This window comes from Rhipicephalus sanguineus, chromosome 7 (genome assembly GCF_013339695.2).
Source record: "Rhipicephalus sanguineus isolate Rsan-2018 chromosome 7, BIME_Rsan_1.4, whole genome shotgun sequence".
Classification (NCBI taxonomy): Eukaryota; Metazoa; Arthropoda; class Arachnida; order Ixodida; family Ixodidae; genus Rhipicephalus; species Rhipicephalus sanguineus.
The window spans coordinates 43,036,982-43,042,981 of NC_051182.1; positions in this window are offsets into that span (position 1 = coordinate 43,036,982).

The following is a 6,000-nucleotide window of genomic DNA, read 5'->3' on the forward strand; positions in this document are numbered from 1 at the left end:
ACTCTAGCATTGTATAACGTTGTTCCGTCTTGCTGTTTGTTACTTTTTCTTTTTATTTTTTGCTTTTTGCCTGTATTCCTCTTTATTGTTTTGTAAATACTGATGCCCCCCTTACTCAATGCCCTTCAATGGGCCTGTAAGGCATTTTGAATAAATAAATAAATAAATAAGTCCGGCTGGCCTAGTCGGCGGTGTCTTGCTTCGCAGACAGTCCCGGCAGGTTTTTACGTAGCGAGTGACGTCGGTGGCAAGGCACGCCGACGAGAAGCACCCGGTAGTCCAGAAGTCGGGTCGTCGTGCAGAGCCTGTAGGACCTCTGGTTGCAATGTCGAGGGCACCACGAGAAGGCAATCGACTCGAGGCGGTGAAAAGTTCCTTAGGAGAGCACCGTCGCGCAAGAAAAATGACGTCAGTCCCCGCGCGAATACCTTCGGAACAACTGTGGTCCAGCCCTCAAGGTATTCCACAAGGCGCCTGAGTTCTGGGTCCACTCGCTGTCGTTCGGCGAAGTCGTCGGCACTTATGGTTCCCAAGAAGCAGCCATCCTCCTGGTCGTCCTGAGGCGGGGGGTTGATGCGGGCACGAGACAGGCAGTCAGCGTCGGAGTGTTTTCTTCCGGACTTGTAAAGGACGGTAGCGTCGAATTTTCGAAGTCGTAGGCTCCACCGTGCGAGACAACCTGAAGGGTCCTTCAAGTTAGCTAGCAAACACAAGGCCTCGTGGTCGCTCCCAACTTTGAAGCGCCGGTCGTAGAGACAGGCGCGAAACTTCGATGTAGCCGAGATGATGGCCAGGCACTCCTTTTCTGTTGTTGAATAGTTTCTTTCCGCCTTTGATAGCGACCGTTCTAGCATAACTGATGACGCTCTCCAGCCCGTCAGTCTTCTGCACAAGGACGGCGCCCAGTCCTACGCTACATGCGTCGGTGTGGATCTCCGTATCGGCGCACTTGTCGAAGTGCGCTAGTATTGGAGGCATCTTAAGGTGTCGTTTCAGTTATTGAATTACTTCGATTGCCGTTTCCCACTGGAATGGCACGTCGGTCTTCGTGCGGTTCGTTAGCGGCTCGCCTATTCGGGAAAATTCCTTCAGGAAGGGTTTGTAATAGGCGCACAAACCGAGAAAAGGGCGGCTGGCAGGCAGCGATGGCAGCGATTTCCGCGGGTCCGGGCAAACGCCATCCTTGCTGATCACGTCATCCAATAAGAGAGCTCCTAGTACGCAAAGCGGCACCTTTCAGGCTTCAAAGGGTGTCCGGAGGTCTTGATTGCTTGAAGTTCACCTTGAAGGTGCGGAGGTGTTCGTCGAAGTTTGAGGAAAACACAACGACGTTGTGGAAGCACACGAGGCCCATCTGCCACTTCAAGTCGGCCAGTACTGTATCCATAACCCGTTGAAAAGTCGCAGGTGCCGAGCAAAGACCAAAGGACATGACCTTGAACTCGAACAGGCCGTCTGGTGTTATAAAGGACCCGAGGGTCGCGGGATCGAATCCCGGCCGCGGCGGCTGCATTTTCGATGGAGGCGAAAATGTTTGAGGCCCGTGTACTTAGATTTAGGTGCACGTTAAAGAACCCCAGGTGGTCGAAATTTCCGGAGCCCTCCACTACGGCGTCTCTCATAATCATATCTTGGTTTTGGGACGTTCAACCCAAGATATTATTATGGTGTTATAAAGGCAGTCTTTTCTCGGTCTTTCTCGTCGACTTCTATTTGCCAGTAGCCGGTCTTGAGGTCTATCGACGAAAAGTACATTGCGTCGTGTAGTCGATCCAAGGCATCGTCTATCCTGGGACGGTGATACACGCCCTTCTTCGTCGACGATAGCCGACGAAGAAGGGCGTGTATAGGCGACGATAGCCGACGCAAAAACGTAGAGTGCCATCCTTCTTCACTAGCACCACGGGGGATGCCCATGGATTCTTCGATGGCTGAATGAAGCCGTCATGTAGCATTTCGTAGACCCGTTTCTTAACGGCTTCGCGTTCTCGCGACGGAACTCTGTACGGGCTCTGGCCAGGGGCGTAGCCACGTTAGGGCACACCGGGCCCGTGCCCCCCCCCCCCCCCAGCATACAGAGCAGAAAATGACACTCGACCACATCTGCCTGCTCGTCCCCACTACAGATCAAGGAGGTGCCCCCCCCCCCCCGAAAAAAAATCGGCAGATCCCACGTAACGTGGGAATCGACGTTATGCGAAGCATGCGCGGGATGGTGACTGTGGCGTAATTTTTCATATTGAGCGAAACGTTACGGAATGACGCCAGATAAATGTGGAAGTGGTATAACCCCACTCATATGCTGAAGAGTCGCATATGTAATATATAACCAGATGTTTAAAGTTGCGTAACGATGTCAACAGCAACATGGGTGTTACCAACACCAGACGCGGTAAGCTGATATGTAGTACTTATATTCTTCAATACTGGATAGCGCGAATCCGAACCAGCACAAAGAAGCAACACAAATGCACAGGACAGGCGTTACTCGCAACTAACCTTTATTCAGGAAAGTTCCCCTGGATACACACACAGCCGAGTGGCACGCGCAGGCGCACTGCACGTACGTTACACTCACAGTTGCAGTTATAACAGTTACGTTACAGTTGTTATGCTTATACTTGTCCGTTATGATGGAGAACGCAAGCACTTTTCACGAACCCGTCTGTATGCGCAGAAGAGGTTCTTGACAGTTCTTGAACAAGGCCATCATCACCGTGATCAGTGAGCACCAGCAGCTGGACCGGACTTGTTAATCGGATCCGTTCGTGAATGCGGTTGCGAGGGGTCTACGTGCGAGATAAAGCACAGCTGGTGGAAATCCTGGACGCCTCTTACGATGAAATGATCTATTACGCCTCCTGTCCTGGACGTGCCAGCGAGGTCTTTCGATGCCCTGTCCACATTCGAGCCGTCTTTCATGCAGTATAAATACCAGGCGTTGTTGGTCCTTGATAAATCCATGTTGAAGTCACCGGTAATGATGAGAGGCCTGGTTCCCTCATTAGATTTGTTGTAGGAAGGAAGCATTGACCCCGATTTTTGCGTAATCGACGTCGTCCACGTTGCGTACATCGTGAACGAGTGCATGGTAGTTGAGCGTCTTCCAGGGGCGTTCTGTCTTCAGCTTCTTCCCTTTCCTATAGCGGCCGCCGCGGTGGTGTAGCGGTTACGGTGCTCGGCTGCTGACCCGAAGGTTGCGGGCTCGATCCCGGCCGCGGCGGCCGCATTTCGATCGAGAGAATACTAGACATAATCATATCGTGGTTTTGGGACATAAAACCCCAACAATTATTATTATTATTATTATCACTTTCCTTGCGTGTCAATGTGTGCGTTCGCGGTTGCTGTGTTGGTTGAGACTTTGTATCACCTGTGGCACATACCAGCATAACATGAACTCTGGTATGCGGGTATGTGCCACACGTGACTGAGAGAAAGGGTTTCATGACGTACGCGACAGGTATTTTGCGTTATTCATGTCATGACCAGTGAATCGTGTTCGTCATACACTGATCCCCTGCTATGCCAATTTTGGTATATTACAAGTTATGGAGACGACCAGGAGAGCGCCCAAACGTAGGCGGCTAGATAGATAGATAGATAGATAGATAGATAGATAGATAGATAGATAGATAGATAGATAGATAGATAGATAGATAGATAGATAGATAGATAGAAACGCCCAAAGTGCCTGAGGTTCGCTAAGAAATGCTTCGCATTTAAAATTTCTGCCTACGCCCCTGGCTCTGGCGGAGCGGCCTGGCAATTTCCTCTGTCATGATGCGGCGTTTTGCGACTGGGGTCTGCCGAATTCTTGACGACGACGAAAAGCAGTCCTCGTATTGCAGGAGCAGGGTTCTGAGCTGCTCTTGCTTATGCCTCGGAAGGCTCGGATTGAAGTCGAAAGATGGTTGAGGAGCTTGGTTCGTCGGAGTAGGCTCGGAAGAATCGGCGAGGGCGAAAGCAGTGGTGGCTTCAACGATTTCTTCGGTGTAGGCGACCGTCGTACGTTTGTTCACGTGCTCGTACTCGTTGCCGAAATTTGTGAGCATCACTGTAGCTTTCCCTTTCCGTAGCTCGGCTATTTCTCTTGCGTCGCAAATCTCGCGGTTAATCAAGTGGTGTTGGTCGCCTTCAACGATGCCTTTCCGGTCTGCTGATTTCTGGGTGCCCAGGAAAATGATGACGCTGGAGCGAGGGAAAATGGTGACCTGTTAGTCCAGCACATTCAAGGCGTGCTTCCCTGGCGGAGTGTGCGGCGACAGTGTTTTTTCCGTGGATAGTGTTATCGACTTGGGTCTGAGGTCGTTGACTGCACCATGAAGGCATAAGAAGTCCATACCAGGGATGACAACTCTCGAGCAACGCTGCTGGACTACGAAGTTCGCGGGGTAAATCCGGTTGTTAATGGTGAGTCTCGCTGTGCAGATTCCCTCGGGCGTTACTTGGTGACCTCCATCTGTCCGGATTTCGGAGCCTTCCCAGGCTGTCCTACCTTTCTTCAGCTTCGTGGCGGACGGTCCACTCATGACAGAATAGTCGGCTTCGGTGTCGACAAGAGCTGCGACGCTGTGGCCGTAGATGAGAACGTCGAAGTCACTAGTCCGTCGTCGTGTGTTGCAGTTAGGTCGTGGCCTCGGGTCATGGCTACGTCGGTCTGTTCTGGTGCTTCCACGTTGCGTCGTCAGGTCTATTTCGGTCCTCGAGGTTTCGTCGTCACGGCTCTGTCTGGTTCGCGTCGTGTCCTGAAGGTCTTCGTGGCGTCGTCGGCGGCGTTGGATCTTCGGTATTTCGTCGTACAGTACCCTAACCACCATCGGTTGCTGTCCTTATTTTTCCGGATACGGGCTAGGTGCCCGGCCCCGTAGCGGCACGGTGACGGTGATCGGGAAGGTCCTGGGAGGGTCCGCTGTGCTCCTGCCAGATAGTCGCCGATGTCACGTGGCCGTTCACCCCGCTGTGGACGCGGCGCGTTACTGGTGAACCCACGCAGTCTCATCGGTGGGTACTGGCAGCGGTGGTAGGTGTGGCCGGCTTCTCCGCAGTGGTGGCAGAGTGGACGGTGGTCGGGGGAACGCCACACGTCGGTCTTCCTCGGAGAATTGCGCTGGCCGACAGTTGAGCGCTATAGCATCGGTGGCCGCGGCGGCGGTGTCTGGGGGCGGAACTGCGGTGGTCCGCCCCAGACAGATCCAATGGGCGCCGATGGGGAGCCCTACGACGCGCAGCAGCATCGTAGCTCATAGCCTCCGGATGAGGCTGCGGTGGTTCGGGAATGGCCAACGCTTGCTGTACTTCTTCACGAACAATGTCGGTGATCGAGTCCACTCGAGGCTGCCATTCCGGAAACATCTTCACGCACGACCGCTCGCATGGTCTCGCGCAGGTCGTCAGTGCTAAGGGCTTGAACTTCCGTGTAGTCGGTTAATGGTGAGCGGCGGTTCTACTGCCTTGGCCGCATCTCAATCGCCTTTTCTATTGTTGTGGCCTCTGTAAGGAATTCATTGACACTCCTGGGCGGGTTGCGAAGAAGGCCCGCAAGCAGCTCTTGCTTGACTCCTCGCATTAGTAGCCGGAGCTTCTTCTCAGACATGGCAGGGTTGGCGTGACGAAATAGGAGGGTAATTTCTTCTGTGTATAGGGTTCGTACGCTCAGTTGATGGCACCGCCACTCTCCGAGTGCGCAGCGCCAATGCGGCCACTTAGCGCATTTTGTCACTGTTCTCTTCCCGGTGCGTAGCTAGAAGCTGTGTGCGGTGAATGTCGATGCGCGAATATGGCAACGAAAAACAATCCCCGCTTGCTTTTTTTGCGGCTGCGGACGAATAGCAAACGTTCAGGAATACTTCAAATTAAGTAGTTCGCTTCGGCGTGGCGACGTGTATGCCGCTAATTACGTTTACTGCGTGAGATAAGAACAGCACAGTGCCGTCGGTCCTCGAAAATATTCGGAAAATGCGTCGCACAAATAAAGAGCGTAGAGGGCGTGGAATACAA